The sequence below is a fragment of the Anolis carolinensis genome, chromosome 3 (genome assembly GCF_035594765.1).
Source record: "Anolis carolinensis isolate JA03-04 chromosome 3, rAnoCar3.1.pri, whole genome shotgun sequence".
Lineage (NCBI taxonomy): Eukaryota > Metazoa > Chordata > Lepidosauria > Squamata > Dactyloidae > Anolis > Anolis carolinensis.
In genome coordinates, this window is record NC_085843.1 from 177,130,772 (window position 1) to 177,147,436 (window position 16,665).

General features: G+C 44.2%; 1 long non-coding RNA gene across 1 annotated transcript; it reads right to left on the reverse strand.

Moving 5' to 3' along the window:
* Positions 1-1,099: 1,099 nt before the first annotated feature.
* On the reverse strand, positions 1,100-16,104 carry LOC134297670 (uncharacterized). The gene is made up of 3 exons (XR_010004492.1): positions 15,627-16,104; positions 12,970-13,145; positions 1,100-1,180 (listed from the first exon to the last, which is right to left on the reverse strand). It is a non-coding gene; the product is annotated as an uncharacterized LOC134297670 (long non-coding RNA).
* Between the last annotated feature and the right edge of the window lie 561 nt (positions 16,105-16,665).

Consider the following 16,665-nt stretch of genomic DNA (forward strand, 5'->3'; position numbering starts at 1 on the left):
TTTAGCATCCTAGGAGGCAGTAACCCCACAGAGGCTGATGCTGGACATCAAACGACATTGTGTGTCAAACGACATTGTGTGGCATAGGCCACACCCAACAACACAGGAGGTTTCCCATGGAAAGCATGGAGCCTCCCCACAATGGTGATGCTTTCCCCATATTATGAGGAAAGTGTAACCAAGAAGGAGCTGCACGAAAGGTGACAGAGTCACCCTGTTGCTCCCTTTTTCCTCCCCAGAAGCTTGGCAAAGCGAAGTTTTATGACGAGGTCATAATAGTACTGAGGTTTTTTTCCCAATAGGGTTAAAATGGCATCTGCTTAATTTACCATCTCAAAAGTTTTGTCACTACTGGGCAAGGTTACTAGAGTCTTTGCTTACTTTTAAATGAGTTTTTCTTTTCCAAATTCTATTTATTGCAAACAAAAATTAGAAAGCATAAGATCTCTCAAAACTGCAAATGCACAGACTGTTTCACTATTAGAATTCATGACTTTTTAAACAAAGACAAAGGTGAGACAAATTTTAAATATTTTTTTACAGCCCTGCTTTTGTGCAGCTCCTTCTTGGCTACACTTTCCTCATAATATGGGGAAAGCATCACCATTGTGGGGAGGCTCCATGCTGGCTCTGTTGGAGCTAGCACAACATGGGAAACTTCCCGTGTTGTTGGGTGTGGCCTATGCCAGAAGTCACACAATGTCGTGTTGCTTTTCTAGCTAAACTGAAATATTTCTATTTGGGGAGCTGCCATCTTGTTTGTTGTGTTGTGTATGTGTGGGCTGCCAAGATTGCATCTGTGGGGAATTAACAATTTTCTATTGTTAGTTCACTTCATTAGCAATGACTTTATTGGCAAAGATAGATGAGATCCAGATGGGAAATACTTCCAAGCTCATCCCAGACATATGACAACCTTACTTATTTTTATATAAGCAAAAGAAATAAGGTATTAAGACTTGACCCTTATTAGCTCTGACAACCGTGTCCATGTTAATTTATCTTTTGTGTAATGCCTAGCAATATCACTACTACTATTATTACTATTAGTAATCCTTCTACTATTGCTACTAGATTAATGATAATGATATATACTTGCCCGGAAGATTATTGTCTCCTTTTGATCCTGGGTTGGGGGGTGTCCCTGGTGGACCCCACAGTTCTTGGATTCTTGGTAAATCTAAGAGAGGGGAAAAATACTTCTATAGAGATGAATTGATTTTACCAAAAATGTCTGGTCAAATATATGAGATTTCTTATGCAGTAATACTTTAAATCCTTCATCAGAATGCTGTTTCTATGTACTGGAACAATTTAATCTAAGAACAATAGCTAAGAATAATTTTAAAACATTTTTCTAATAACATTTCTTTCAAGAAATTTATCTAAGGTATCATTGAAAGTATTTCTAATGGGTATGTTTGCACCCCTCTGAAGTAGGACCAGTGGCCAGACATTATTCACCCATGGTCCCCTGACAATCAAGTTGTGCCCACTTGCATTTTTAATTACTCTTAGATCCTGGACAGGCTTTCACCAATAAACTCCTAGGATAGCAGACCTTGATTGAATCAGCTTCAGTTTCCACTTCAATACATTTATTAGATTCAAGCAGGAAGAAGTTGAGAAACAAATCTCATTGTCTGATAGCAAGCTCAGTACACTGCTATAATATGGTTGCTTACCTGTAACTGTGTTTCTTCGAGTGGTCAACTGTGAAATCCAAACATGTGGTAGCTTCTGCATCCACACAGCTGTTTCGAATCCCTTTGAAAAGCTCTTGTAAAATTAAGGACTCCAGCCCTGACCAAGTTCTCCCTTAATAAGCCAGGCAGTGGGGCTTGAGACCTCAGTTCCATACTGCAAAAGCAGTTATCGCAAAGACATGACAGAATGTAGGGAGGATGGGCAGATTGTGTGAATTTCACAGTTGACCACTCAAAGAAACATGGTTACAGGTGAAATCCATACATGTGGTAGATTAGCAAGCTGTCTGACGGATGGTGGGTTTCATGTCAGAGCAGAAAAAGGAACTGATCTACCAAATGTTGCATGCCTTTTGGCAGCCTAGTCCAACTTATAGTGGGTAATAAAAGTGTGAGGTGTTGACCAAATGGCTGCCCTAGAAATGTCATCCAACGGAACTTCTTGAAGGAATGCTGTAGATGTAGTTACTGCCCTAGTAGAATGAGCATGGATCTGAACAGGCAAGTCCAGTCCTGCCATCTGGTATGCCAAACAGATAGTTGCCACTATCCATGCTGCCAGTGGATACTGGGAGGCCTATAGCATCCTTACGATATTTCACAAAAAGCTTTGGTGACTTCCGCAATGGAGCTGTGCGATGGACATAAAAAGCGAGAGCTCTGTGGACATCTAGGAGGTGTAGTGCCTGTTCAAGGGGTGTGGGAAGATTTGGGAAGAAAGCTGGAAGAACAATGTCCTGGGACATATGAAATTGAGATGCTGCCTTAGGCAAAAAGGAAATGTCTGTGCGAAGGACAACTTTGTCCTTAAAAAATTTCAGATGAGGCTCATTGACCCGTAGAGCCGTGAGCTCACTAGCATGACGAGCAGAAGTAATGGCCACAAAAAGGCAGTTTTCCGAGATAAGTGACATAAATCACAAGTGGCCATAGGTTCAAAGAGTGATTTTGTCAAAAATGACAGGACAACCAATTTCCATGAGGGGGGCACAGGACGTATTTGTGGTCAGATGTTTTTAAATCCTTGCAAAAACCTCTTCACCAGGGGATTGGAAAAAGGTGAAGGGAGAAAATGTTCTTTCCTAAAGGAGGCTATGGTTGAAAGATAAACCTTTAGAGATGATATTGAAAATCTGGAATTAGACAGGGAAAGCAAAAACTGAAGCAAAACATTTGTAGGTGCATTCAAGGGTTCCACCCCTTGCTCCTGAGCAAAGGTACAAAAATGACATCATTTACAAATATAGGAGTGTTTAGTTGTGGGCCAAAGAGCAAGGTCCAAAATGTCCCTTACTGGTTGAGAGAGTTGAGAGGTTGGATTCACCATGCCATAAACTGCAGGCGTGTGATACGGCAATAAGGAAGTGTGGTGCTGCCTGCAGTCAGTCAATTTTGTTTGAGTAGCAACTGAACGTAGTTGTTGCCCTCTAGGTGGAGAAGAATGGGAAAGCATGGTTGGCGGGGCCACCACGGTATGATCAAGATGCAGTTGATGTGCTCTGTTTGGATTCGAGAAACTACTTTTGACAACAGGAAGTGGTAGAAAGATGTAGCAGTGTGGTCGTCCAATCCAGGAGAAAGTCATCTCCCAAACATCCTGACTGCAGGTTGCGAGAAAGACAAGCCCCAAAAAATTGGCACTTCATGTTGGAGGGAGAGGCAAACAAATCTACTAGAGGGGTTTGCCATAGTTGAAAAAGTGCCCGGCCTGGGAGGGATGTAGAGACCATTCGTGGTCAACATAAATTGTCCAGCTGAGAGAATCGGCTAGAGAATTCTCGGTGCCTGGCATATGTACAGCTATGATAGAAATGTCCCTGGCTATGCACTAATCCAAAATCCTAAGTGTGAGGCAGAGAAGGGACTGGGACCTTGTGCCTCCCTGTTTGTTGATGTAAAAAACAATGGTGGTATTGTCTGTGGTGATCTGGAGTACTTGACCATGTAGGAGGTGGCTGAAAGAGTGAAGTGCCTTCTCCACTATCAGGAGCTCTAGATAATTGATGTGTCTTGCTCCCTCTGTCACAGACCAAGGGCCACTGTAAAGCCCTTGAGATGAGGTCCCCATCCAGACAGTGAAGCATCCGTTGATAACACCATCGATGGTCTTAGGGAACGAAAGGGAATAATAATAATAATAATAATAATAATAATAATAATAATAATAATAATAATAATTTTATTCTTATATCCCGCCCCATCTCCCCGGAGGGACTCGGGGCGGCTTACATGGGGCCATGCCCAGACACGACAGCACAAATCAGATAAAACATTAAACCGAGCAGTAAAACTTCGACATGATTAAAAACAGTCATAAAAGTCAATATACACAATAATATTAAAATCCCGATTTGGGTCAAAAGATCCAGGCCAAGGTGCAAAGCAATATCAAGTTATCAGGGAGGGATAATTATACAGCAGGTGTAATACTTAAAGTGCTGAATGAATCCTAAAAACAATCCAGAGGGTCTACTGCTTAATAGGTAAATAACATGATCCCACAAGGATCAGTCAACGAAGGCCTTCTGGAATAGCCAAGTTTTCAGGCTCTTCCTGAAAGAAAGTAGGGTAGGGACCTGCCTAATCTCACTGGGGAGCGAGTTCCACAGCCGGGGGGCCACGGCGGAGAAGGCCCTCTCCCTCGTCCCCACCAACCGCAACTGCGAAGTTGGTGGAAGCGAGAGGAGGGTCTCCCCCGACGAGCGAAGAGGTCGTGCGGGTTCATAGGGGGAAATGCGGTCTCGAAGGTAGGTGGGTCCCAAACCGTTAAGGGCTTTGTAGGTGATAACCTGCACCTTGAATTGGGCTCGGAAAATAAATGGCAGCCAGTGGAGCTCTTTAAACAGCGGTGTTGAGCGCGCCCTGTAATCTGCCCCAGTTAGAAACCTGGCTGCCGATCGTTGTACTAGTTGTAGTTTCCGAGCTGTCTTCAAAGGCAGCCCCACGTAGAGCGCATTGCAGTAATCCAGTCTAGAGGTAACTAAGGCATGGACCACCATGGTCAGATCTGACTTCTCGAGGTATGGTCGCAGCTGGCGCACAAGTTTTAGTTGTGCAAAGGCCCTCCCAGCCACGGCCGACACCTGGGCCTCAAGTGTCAGCGCAGAGTCCAGGAGGACCCCCAAGCTGCGGACCTGCGCCTTCAGGGGGAGTGCGACCCCGTCAAGCACAGGTTGCCACCCAATACCCCGATCAGACGTACGACTGACCTGGAGGACCTCTGTCTTGTCAGGATTGAGCTTCAGCTTGTTCGCCCTCATCCAGGCCAATACAGCGGCCAGACACTGGTCCAGTATCCGAGGGGCTTCCTTGGAATTAGGTGGAAAGGAGTAGTAGAATTGGGTGTCATCCGCGTAGAGATGGCACCGCACTCCAAAACTCCGGATGACCTCACCCAGCGGTTTCATGTAGATATTAAAAAGCATGGGGGACAAAATGGAACCTTGCGGGACCCCACAGGTCAATGGCCAGGGGTCCGAGCAGGTGTCCCCCAGCTTCACCAACTGGGAACGGCCCTCTAGGAAGGACTGGAGCCACTGCAATGCAGTGCCCCCAAGGCCCATCCCAGAGAGCTGTCCCAGAAGGATACCATGGTCGATGGTATCGAAAGCCGCTGAGATGTCCAAGAAAACCAGCAGGGTCACACTCCCCCTGTCCAGCTCTCTGCGGAGGTCATCCACCAAGGCAACCAAAGCCGTCTCGGTACTGTAGCCAGGTCTGAAACCAGACTGCGATTGGTCCAGAAAATCCATATCTTCCAAGAATCCCTGGAGCTGGGAAGCAACCACCCGCTCCAAGACCTTGCCCAAGAATGGAAGGTTAGAGATTGGTCTGTAGTTACTGAGGTTAGCCGGATCCAAGGAGGCTTTCTTCAAAACAGGCCTCACCACAGCTTGTTTTAGGCCAGATGGAAATATGCCCTGCTCCAAAGAGGCATTGATTATTCTCACAAACCAATCAACTAGCCCTTCACTGGCTTGTTTTAAGAGCCAAGATGGGCAAGGGTCAAGGGCACAGGTGGTCGCCCTCACCGCTCCAAGAATCTTGTCCACATCATCACGCTGCACAAGCTGAAACGAATCCCACAAGATCGGACAGATGCCTCGGTTACCTCACCTGGCAATGCATCAAGGCCGGCGTCTAAGTCGGAACGAATCTGAGCGACTTTGTCTGCAAAATGGTGAGCGAACTCGCTACACCGAGTTGACGAGATGTCGGGTGCTCCCCCGACCTGAGGAGGGTGGAGGAGCTCCCCAACAACTCGAAACAACTCTGAAGATCTATTTGTTGCAGACGCGATGCGGGCAGTCGAGAAAACTTTCCTGGCTGCCTGCAACGCCGCGGAATAGGCCCTAATAGCGGCTCTAGACCGTGCTCAGTCAGATACGTCACGAGTTGTCCGCCAGCGGCACTCTAGTCTCCTTCTCGCACGTTTTATCTCCGCCAGCTCCCCAGTAAACCAGGGAGCTGGGGCAACTCCACGCAGAGAGAAGGGACGCTCAGGAGCGATCGTGTCTATTGCCCTGGACAACTCGCCATAATGAGTGACCAGGGCATCGACAGGATCGTCAGCTTCCATGGTAGACAGATCCCCAAGAGACCTCAGGAATCTCTCAGGATCCATAAGTCTCCTGGGGCGGACCATCTTAACTGGTCCACCACCCCTGCGGAGGTTGGAAGAGACGGTTAGTCTTAAACTGATCAGATAGTGGTCGGACCATGACAATGGAAGAATAATTTGATCTTCCACTCCGACCAAACCGTCGCCCACAACAAAAACCAGGTCGAGTGTATGTCCAGCTTGTTGAGTGGGACCCGATATTATTTGGGACAGACCCATGGTCGTCATGGCAGCCATGAATTCCTGAGCTGCACCTGTCAAGGTGGTCTCAGCGTGAATGTTGAAGTCGCCCAGCACCAACAGGGAACCCAACACCACGCTAGAAACCACCTCTGCTAGCTCAGGCAGGGAGACTGCTGTGTCATGGGGTGGACAGTACACCAGCAGAATCCCCAAACTGTCCCGGGTACCCACCTTCAAGTGGAGACACTCAAACCCGACCGATTGCAAAGCGACGCATCTGACCAGGGCGATGGACTGCCTAAAGACCACCGCAACCCCACCTCCCCACCCTCCTGGCCTGGCCTGCTGATGCACCTTGAAACCCAGAGGACAAAGCTGGGTAAGACTAACCCCACCCAGATCATCCAACCAGGTTTCGGTGATGCAGGCCAGATCCGCATGTTCATCCATGATTAGATCCTGGATAATAGATGATTTACCTTTGACGGATCTGGCATTAAACAGCAGGACCTTCAACCGGGAGGGGCTACCATGGAGGCTACCACACCTATCCTTCTCCAGGGTCGCAAAAACCCTGTTGCACTTCTCCCTGGAAATTCGTTGACGGCAATTCCTCCTCCTCCCCCACACGACCTCGATGGAGCCACCCCCCGCCTGTTCCCCACCCCCCAAGGAGTCTGGCTCAATTGGAGCATCCTTAAGAGAATCTAGTCAGCTCCCTGGATCCAAAAGGTTACTAGACACACCATCTAACTTAACTTCAAAAGAAGGGGATAAATGGGGCCTACTGGAAAAACGTAGTGAGGTTGAAGGGGGTGAAAGTTGCTGGTCTGGTACGGAAAAGGATTGGGCCAGAGTCTCTAATTGAGACTTTTCTAAAGGGGGGAGCCTATGCTGAGGACTACACATCCTATTATCTCTGGGCCTAACAGATGGTTGAGTGTGTAAAGATAGGTTGGCCACCAAAGGGCGAATCACGGGGTCCACAAATACTCTTCTAATGGTAATGCCCCATGAGAGCAGCCGGAACCTAAGGGCCCATAATTCATCTGTTATAGACTTATCCTCAAAAGTGAAGATAAGGCGTAAAGAGCGATCATATGATTGATAGCCCTTATGGTAGCCCAAGTGATCATCTTTATCTTGACTGTCGTCAGGCTCCTTGAAAGAATTTGACCCAAGGACCTCTGGATCACTCTTTCCGAGGTCCATCTACCCCTATTCAATATCGAGTCTTCAATTTGAAAAGCCAGCTGTTTCGTCTGTACAAGATGTTCATAGTAATCCTCTACGTATGGAGGAGAGAAATCCCCCTCCAACGGAGAATTAGTTATCAGCTTCACCCCTGCCAAATCTAGATCCATACCTTCCCTCCTTTGAACAGTTTGATCAACTAACAAATCATCCCCTCCCTCAACCTCGTCATTTTCTAATCTTAGCTCCTTACTACCCTTTTGGAGCCCAAGTTCTACCTCTCCCACCAAATCTGAAGGACAACTGGCCTCCTTTAAATCATAACCAGTATTATTATTATCCTCCCCAGGAACATCCTGTAGTCTAGTGGTGTTTACCAGTAACAAAATTCCTTTGAGGAGATGATCTAATTTCTCATTCACTGTTACGAGCTGAGAAAGGATGAGGCTAAACGATCTACCCATGAGGTGGCATAACTGGGATAGGTCGTGGTTCCCGTGTGCATCTGTCTGACTCATTCTCTACTACAACTCTACTACTCTACTCTTCTAGCCAGACCCTCCTTCTTCTAAACAACCCAGTCCTGAATAAAGGCACCAAGGCACTAATTACTCAGAGCAATTATAACAATGTGAGTTAAGTATACTCAATTGACTCACACTGCTAAAAACATAGGTTTAAAAGGGATAGGTAAGAAACAAAAATGGAACCCATAGGTTGGTTCGATGAGTCCACCAATCGAACGGTGGATGGAAAGCGGAATGGTTAAGCGTTTGTTAGAACTGTCATTTAAAAGATGAAAGGTATGAAGAAACCAACTCTGGAGATTCGTAGACGCAACCAGCCAAAAAAAGTGACTGCAGTAGTAGAGGCCATGTGCCCCAAAAGGCATTGAATGTCCTTGGTATAGATGTGGGGTTTCTGAACAAGCTGAAGGACCAAGGTATGCAGATTCTGGAACCTGTTGTCTGGCAGATAGGCCCTCGCTTGTTTAGAATTCAAAACGGCCCCAATGAACTGGGTAGTTTGAGTTGGCTGGAGGTGAGATTTCTTCTGGTTGATGATTAAACCTAAATTCTGCAACAATAACATAGTAAATCGAATGTTGCTTAGTAATTGTTCTGATGTCCAGTCCACCAACAACCAGTCATCGATATAGGGGGTAAATAACTACACCGTGAATCCTAAGATATGCTGCCACCACTGCCATTACTTTCGTAAAAACCCCAGGAGCTGTCAAAATGTCAAAGGGAAGTACTCGAAATGAAAAGGCCTGCCCATTAGTTAAAAAATGACAAAAATCTATGATGTTGTGGTCTAATTGCCATATGACAGTAAGCATTCTTAAGATCGATGCTTGCAAACCAAGCATTGTTGGGCAGTAGAGGGAGAATAGTTGCTAATGTCACCATTCTAAACTTTCGATATAAGATATATGCATTTGGCTCCCTAAGGACCAAAATGGGCCGGAGGCCACCATCCTTTTTGGAAACTAAAAAGTATTTAGAAAAAAAGCAAAAAGGAAACATATCGGGAGGCAAGGGAGATATAGCCCCTTTTCTTAAATCTGGACTTTTTGCTACAAAACAGAAGAATGAGGAGTAACTCTAAGAGTTCCTACAGGGGGTTGTACAAAAAATTCTATGGCATAACCATGGTCTAAAATTTTGAGCACCCAGGAATCAGAGTAATAGCATGTCAAGCTTCAATAAATGGTGCTAGGCGAGTGTCAAAAAGAGGGAAAGTAACTGCTGAAGAGAAAGTGCCACCTTCACCCAGTGAAACGAGGGAAGCACCATCACAAAGGGATGCCAGGGTGCGGTTGTCAAAAACAACTCCTATTCTGGTCCTGCTGTTTGCCCTCGGTTTGTTGGCGTCCCCTAGCTGACACGTTACGCCTTCCAGGAATAGGAAGTCTCACACTCTGTCCTTGAAAAGGTCTAAATGGGGCCGGCCATGAAGGCTGTTGATAAACCACCTAAATCGAGGTTGGTTAGATGATTGAGGCATGAACCCAAATTTCTGGGATGCTACACGAATCTTTTGCATACTCTTTAACTGAGAATCAGTATCCGGATGGAAAAGACTATTTTCTGCCATAGGTAATTCTTCTGTCTTAGCTCTCCCCTCCTCAGACAAGGTAGAAGACCTTAACTAAGCATGGCACTGGATGGCTGTTGCAACAGCAAACATTCTCCCTGTTGTATCCACAGTATGCTTGGCGAGATCTCTTTGATGAAGTGCCAAGGGCAAACCTTCTTGATGAAGAGTTTTTGGAAGTTGCTGCTGGTGTACAGGAATTAGATCCAAATAAGGTGTTAAAGTGTCCCACAAATAAGACTGATAGGAAGCCATATAGGCCTGGTAATGAGCCATGCGAGTAAACAAACTGGCTGCAGTATGGACTTTTTTTCCACAGGTGTCCATTCCCCCCCCCCTCTTTATCAGGAGGTACTGTCTGAGTTTTCTTAAACTTTTTGGGTTGAACAACCTTGACTTACAATGGAATTAAGCTTGGTAGGTTTCAGCAACCATTCTGCTGAAGACGGGTCTATGCGATAGAGGCTATCTATTCGCTTTGACACTGTAGGTACAGACGCTGGAGGTCCAGCCTGTGTTTTTGCAAGTTTAAGTAAATAATGAAGGGCTGGGAGCATAGTGCCCAGGGACTGTTCATTAAAATCATCAACTGACTCATCAGCTGAGGAAACAGAAGGTAATTGTAAGGAATGAGCCAAACGCAACATAAGTGAGGCAAAGGAAGAAGAATCCTCCTGTGTAGGATTTGAAAAATAATAGTCTTATTGATTTAAAGGAACATCCTGTTCCTCAGAAGAGTCAGAATCAGTATCAGAGTCATTGTCCAACAACTTAAGTGCCTGGGACGTTTTTAGGCTTTTTTTTGGGGGGGGGGGGGGTGGGACTGGGAGAAAGGGCCTTGGGAGAAGGGTCTTGAGGGAAATAGGATGGAATGGGAGGATGAGGGAAATAATACCACCCCCCTTGTTGAGAAGTAGGCCAGTTTGGCAGGAAAGGGGCAAAAAGGGATGTATTTACAGGCTACACTCTTGTTTGTGGCAGCATACGAGACACAGCTTGAGGGGGAGGGCAACCAGAGAACGACTCCAGGGGCAAGCCATCGCTCGAGCAGGTGGCATGGCTGCCAAAGCCTTACCCTCTGCAGAGGGAGGCAAAAGCACAGCAGGGATAGAAGTGTCCACTGTTTGCTGCAGGCTTTGAGGGGGAAAATGGGAGGAGTGCTTGTTCCTGGGAAGGAAAGGAGCTGGGAGTCTAAACTCCGCCTCCCAACAGCTTCAGAGGCTGGAAACCGCTTGGTTTTGCAGCGGCATTTTGCAGGCGCTGGCTCCGCCCCTTCCTGGATATCTCCTGGAGGGGTGGTAGGCCGTTTAGATGTCTTTTTCCCGCTTGCCTGGGAGAGGGAAGCCGAAGAGCCTGGAGGTAAGTCTCCCACTGGTTCACATAAGGCAGCCTGCGCTTCAGAAGACGCGGCTGAGTGGGCGGGGGCAGAAGGGTCCCCTGCTGACAAAGTACACAATGAGGGTGGCTATCGCCCTAAGGTAGCTTCCCCCTACAAGCCAAGCATTTTCAGGGCAAAGAGGATGCCATACTGGCCTGCCAATAGTCCTAGGTTGAAAGGAATGTCCGTTAGAGTAGTCAAAAAGGAGTCCAAAGTCTTTAGCCTAATAGAAAACCGATAGAAAGTCAGGGATGTTGCTGCTTTTGCGGATGAAAGGAATTGAGGCCTCAAGCTCCACTGCCTGACTTATTAAGGGAGTCCTTAATTTTACAAGAGCTTTTCAAAGGGATCCGAAACAGCTGCGTGGATGCAGAAGCTACCACACGTATGGATTAAACAGTGACCACGCAAGAAGAAATGCACTCTCTGAGAAATTTGTACAGACAGTAAGGTGTCATTGGCATTCAAGCATGTAGCTGAATTCTATGTGTGTATATTCAGAAATAAATCTATGGTAGGACTTAGGCTGCTTGTACACTGCGCTATATCCCAGGATCCTATCCCAGATTATCTGTTTATCCCAGATTATCTGGCAATAGAGACTCAAACAATCCAGTTCAAAGCAGAAAACCTGGGATCAGATCCTGGGATATAAGGACAGTGTAGAAGGGGCCTTTGTGTCAAGTATACAAAATGTATAAGATTTCAGCGTAATGCTCCTGAAACAGAAATAACTGACCACATGATATGGCCTGAATAATGTTTACAATGGTGGGGAAGGGATAAAAACAAAATCCTTGAAAAACTTGAGAAAATATTTTAGAAAGATTATCTTAGAATGCCAGTCTAGCATGTTGTGACAAAACAATGTGCTATCAATTTTGATGTCTACTGCTGACCATTAGAAAAGAAATGCCACTACCAATTTCAATGACATTTGTACAACTTTTTCTGCTAGCTCAGTGAGAATTGGGACCTCATCACATGGACTTCTGTCTCTGTCCTATGATGACTCCAGTACAGAGCCCTGAGAATATAGGTGGCTAGCTATCCATATTCTCATGGCCTACAACTGGACCAGTGCAGGAAGAAACCAGGTGCTGCTGCTTCCCCCTTGTGTTGGGGAAGGCAGCAATGCAGGGTACGGTATGATGGTTTTTCTCACTTCACCGTGGATTTGCCACACTGTCCAACAAATTCCTCCACTGTCACCCATGTTAGGGACCTCAATGTGATGAGGCCCTTAAATAGTGTGTGAAAGTGAAGGGTAACTATTTGGCCCATTGCAGACCCATTGAGTTTCAATGAATATATGCATTGAGGATGGGAAGAGGTTCCTCATTTATTTGGTCAGAATAAAGAGCACTGATATTTTTCATATAACTATGCTCTTTGATGTGTATTCTAATAGGAAAAGCTGCTTTTTGGTGGGAAAGCATGTTACTTCAGCCAATTACATCATACCACCATTGCACGTATACTCCATATTGGGAAAAACTCTGACTTTTGATTAAGGTAGTCAACATGGTAAAACTCCCATAAATCCAATTTAGCATAGTCAATGGGAAGGATATAATGGGAGCTGCAGTACAAAAGCTCCTTTGATGCCATCAGATTGTCTATCTCCCTTATAGATGATATGATCTTTCTTTCAGATCCTGCCCTTGAGTCTGGTGCTAGGATCCGTTATGGAAGAACAGGGTGGAACAAGCCAATACAAGGGTTGCTCATTTCACTCTAGTACATAGAGAAGTCAGAGTCAACTGCCTCCTTGAAAAGTTTAGTACCTTGCTTTTCATCTTTCGAGCCTCCCTCTGGTGGACCACATATAACTAATGTACAAGCATTCGGAAACCATCCTGGAAGAATGCGGTGTGCAGGTGAGCTTGTGGGTTTTTGTGCTGCAGCAACTAGGACCAGTGAAGAAAGAATTAGATGTACCACCATGGTTTAGATGTATGGTCTGGATAAAAAGAAAGGGAATTTTTAAAGAAATCAGTTAGTTGAGCTGTCATACTGAAGATGGGTCTTGAATCCGATATTGCTTGGAGAAAAAAAAAACCACAGTTAATTTCTTTCCTAACTAGCAAATTGTAATTATTGTCCCTTCATACAAGGTCCCTGAGGCCCCTTCTACACTGCCATATAAAATTCAAATTATCTGCTTTGAACTTGATTATGGGCACTTCAGACAGGCCAGAAATGCATACCAAAATGAGCTTTTAAAACCCACTTTGGCACTCATTTGTGTCCTCACAAGCCGCCCAAAACCCGGGCTTTCCTGGGCAGGGTGGCTACATGCCATTCCAATAACAGTTGGGATGGCACGCAGCCACCTGAAGCCCCCCAAAACAACTCTTAAAAGTAAAGTAAACTTACTTGCATCCTCCTGGCACAAGGAAATGACACATTAGGAGACGATAGGGAAGGGTGCGAGGAGGAAAATTGCTCTCCCCCCCACCGTTTCCTGGTCCATGCCCTATATGGCTATGTAGACTCGTATAATCCTGTTTTTAGCAGATAATGTGGATTGTCAGCTTTGATAATTTGGATTATATGACAGTGTAGAAGGGGCCTGAATGTATACATGCACTTCTTTCAGTATAAGTGAATGTGTGCTTTTGCAAAAAATGAATATATGCTGTATTTTCTAGAAACACTAAAGTTAATGCAGGAATACTGTCTCTATATCAGGACTAGTATACAATTTTAGGCTCCTTCTACACTGCCATATAATCCAGTTTCTGATCCCAGATTATCTGCTTTGAATTGGATTATATGGCAGTGTAGATTCATATAATCCAATTCAAAGCAGATAATCTGGGATCAAATACTAGATTACATGGCAGTGTATATCCAGCTTTAGAAAGGAAGTAGGAATATTGAACACAATAAGAGGCATTTATGAGTGAGTGTACTGTTTCATTAAGCTGTGTACGTGGTGGTACTGAAACAGCATACAGAAACAAGAAATGCTCCTAGTTTCCTGCAATGTGGAGAATTCTCTTCTACTTCCCTTTACATCCATTACATCAATTAACCAAAATAAGCCAAAGTTTGTTCTAGGCAATTTGTTTATGCTCAAAATAATAATTATGCCACTTCTTAAAAGTATATAAGGCTAAGGTTACCTCCATTCTCTTATACGGAGCTGAAGCAGAGCCGGTCCAACAATGAAGCAAATCACTTTGGGCACCAAACATACGGGGGCGCAGTCGAGACTGCTTTTTCTGTTGATTTGTTGTAAAACATGATGTTTTGGTGCTTAATTTGTAAAATCTTAATGTAATTTGATGTTTAATAGGCTTTTCCTTAATCCCTCTTTATTATCCAACATTTTCGCTTATCCAACACTTTTATTTTTCAGTGATTGTTTGGGGGGGGGGGGGCACCAAAATTCTGTTTGCCTACACTTGAAAAATACCTAGGCCCGGCTCTGAGCTGAAGTTTGGGACCTAAACCAGGTACCATTATTAGAGAATTCTCAATCACAGCATCTGCACAGCTTTTTGGGAGTGGACAAAAGGACCCCAGCTTTCACACTAAGAGCAGAACTGGGAATATATATAGTTGATAATTTATCCAAAATTAGGGCGTACTTCTACTGTGTTAATCGAATGCCATGGCAAATGACAAACTACTAAAACTGTACATGCTAGAGCAGACAAAAAAATCAATATCAGATCTCTTGGCTTGTTCAATTGACAAAACTAATTAGGAGTTGTGGACTTTTGATCCTATATCCATATCTCCTAGAAGAACTAGATCCAAAAATTGTTGAACAACCAATACTGGATATTAAAGCTCAGAAAGACATTGCTACCCTCAATAAAGCCAACTCACTAAAATGGTTAAGTCATTTTAAACATACTTTTCAAACAGCCCAATATCTAAAGACAGAAATGCCTAAACATCTGGGGAGAAAATTTATTAGAATTAGATTTGAATAGCTGGACACAATGGTCAAACATGGAAGGCTTAACCAAGTTCCATATAATGAATGATTTTGTATCTATGGAGCATCATAGGTAGAAAACATCACACATGAACTGTTTAGTTCTAACTTGTATAAGAAAGAGAGAAACCAATAACTCAGATCATACATTATACAAAATACACACTGGGATCCTTATATTAAAACTACATTTTTATTAGCCGGCAAGAATGCTAAAATAACTTACAAAACAGTCCTTTTTATATAAAGCAACTCAGCTGAGAACGACATATTTGGAGTCGATTTGGGAAAATTGTAGGGGTGAAGCGGATATTTGATCTGGATCTGGATCTTGGCCCCTTGTTAACAGCTTGTTTATTTTAACTTTGGTTGTAATGTGGGTTGTATGAATGTGTATGTGTCAAGTGTGTTTGTCAAGCATTTTGATACGGCCGATGGGCTAAAACGAACCAAGAACGAACATATAAAATTTATATAAATCATTTCTACCTGCTGAAGTTCTTTCCAGGATCAAATCACCTTGTTACAGTTGGTCACTGTTTCCCATGTTCCACAGAAGTCTGAAGGAGAATAACTGGCAAATATATTCTAGTTGTCATTTATAAGCTTTAGATTATGTAAACGGAATTGAAGTTTGTTTAAAGATAAATATTCTGGGTCACAATTCTCCTGAGCAAATCTATTGCTTTCCAGTAAGACTTCTCAACAAGTCTGTAGCATCCGGGTTTACTGCCTTAGAATATACGTGGCCAATGAGACAAATGTAAACACAAAGAAACAATTGTGTGGGTGGGAAACTAAGAGCATTCAAGCTTTTCACTTCTCATTGAAAGCATATACTTATTGACTTATAGCAGTACAGAGACTTACCTGTTGAATTTGAGCTTACTCATGATTTAACAGGCAGTATTAAAGTATGCCCATCAACAAAGAAATAATTTAATGCAATATAATATCATAGTTAAAAATACAATGCATTATTTGCCCCTAAATAGCATAATATTATTTGGGGAAATAAATCCATAAGATCCAAACATACACAAGGCCAATTCATAAATTTGTATAGTAGATATATTCTAATGTAGAAACAACAGTTGTATTCTATATTTCAAAGTTCTACTTTAAGTATATTTACACCCTCCCTCCCTAGACAAATGGCAATTACAATCTTAAAGTAAAAGTAAAGGGTTTCCTCTAACTCTAGTCCGACTCTTGGCGTTGGTGCTCATCTCTATTTCTAAACCGAAGAGCCAGCATTTTCTGTAGACTCCTCCAAGGTCATATAGCCAGCATGACTGCATGGAGAGCCATTTCCTTCCCACCAGAGCAGTACCTATTGATCGACTCACACTTGTATGTTTTCAAACTGCTAGGTTGGCAGAAGCTGGGGCTAAGAGCAGGAACTCACCCCTCTTCCCGGATTTGAACTGCTGACCTTTCTAATAGCAAGTTCAGCAGCTCAGAGGTTTAACCCTCTGTGCCACCGGGGGCTCCATGTCTTAAAGTTCCATGTAATATAACTCATACT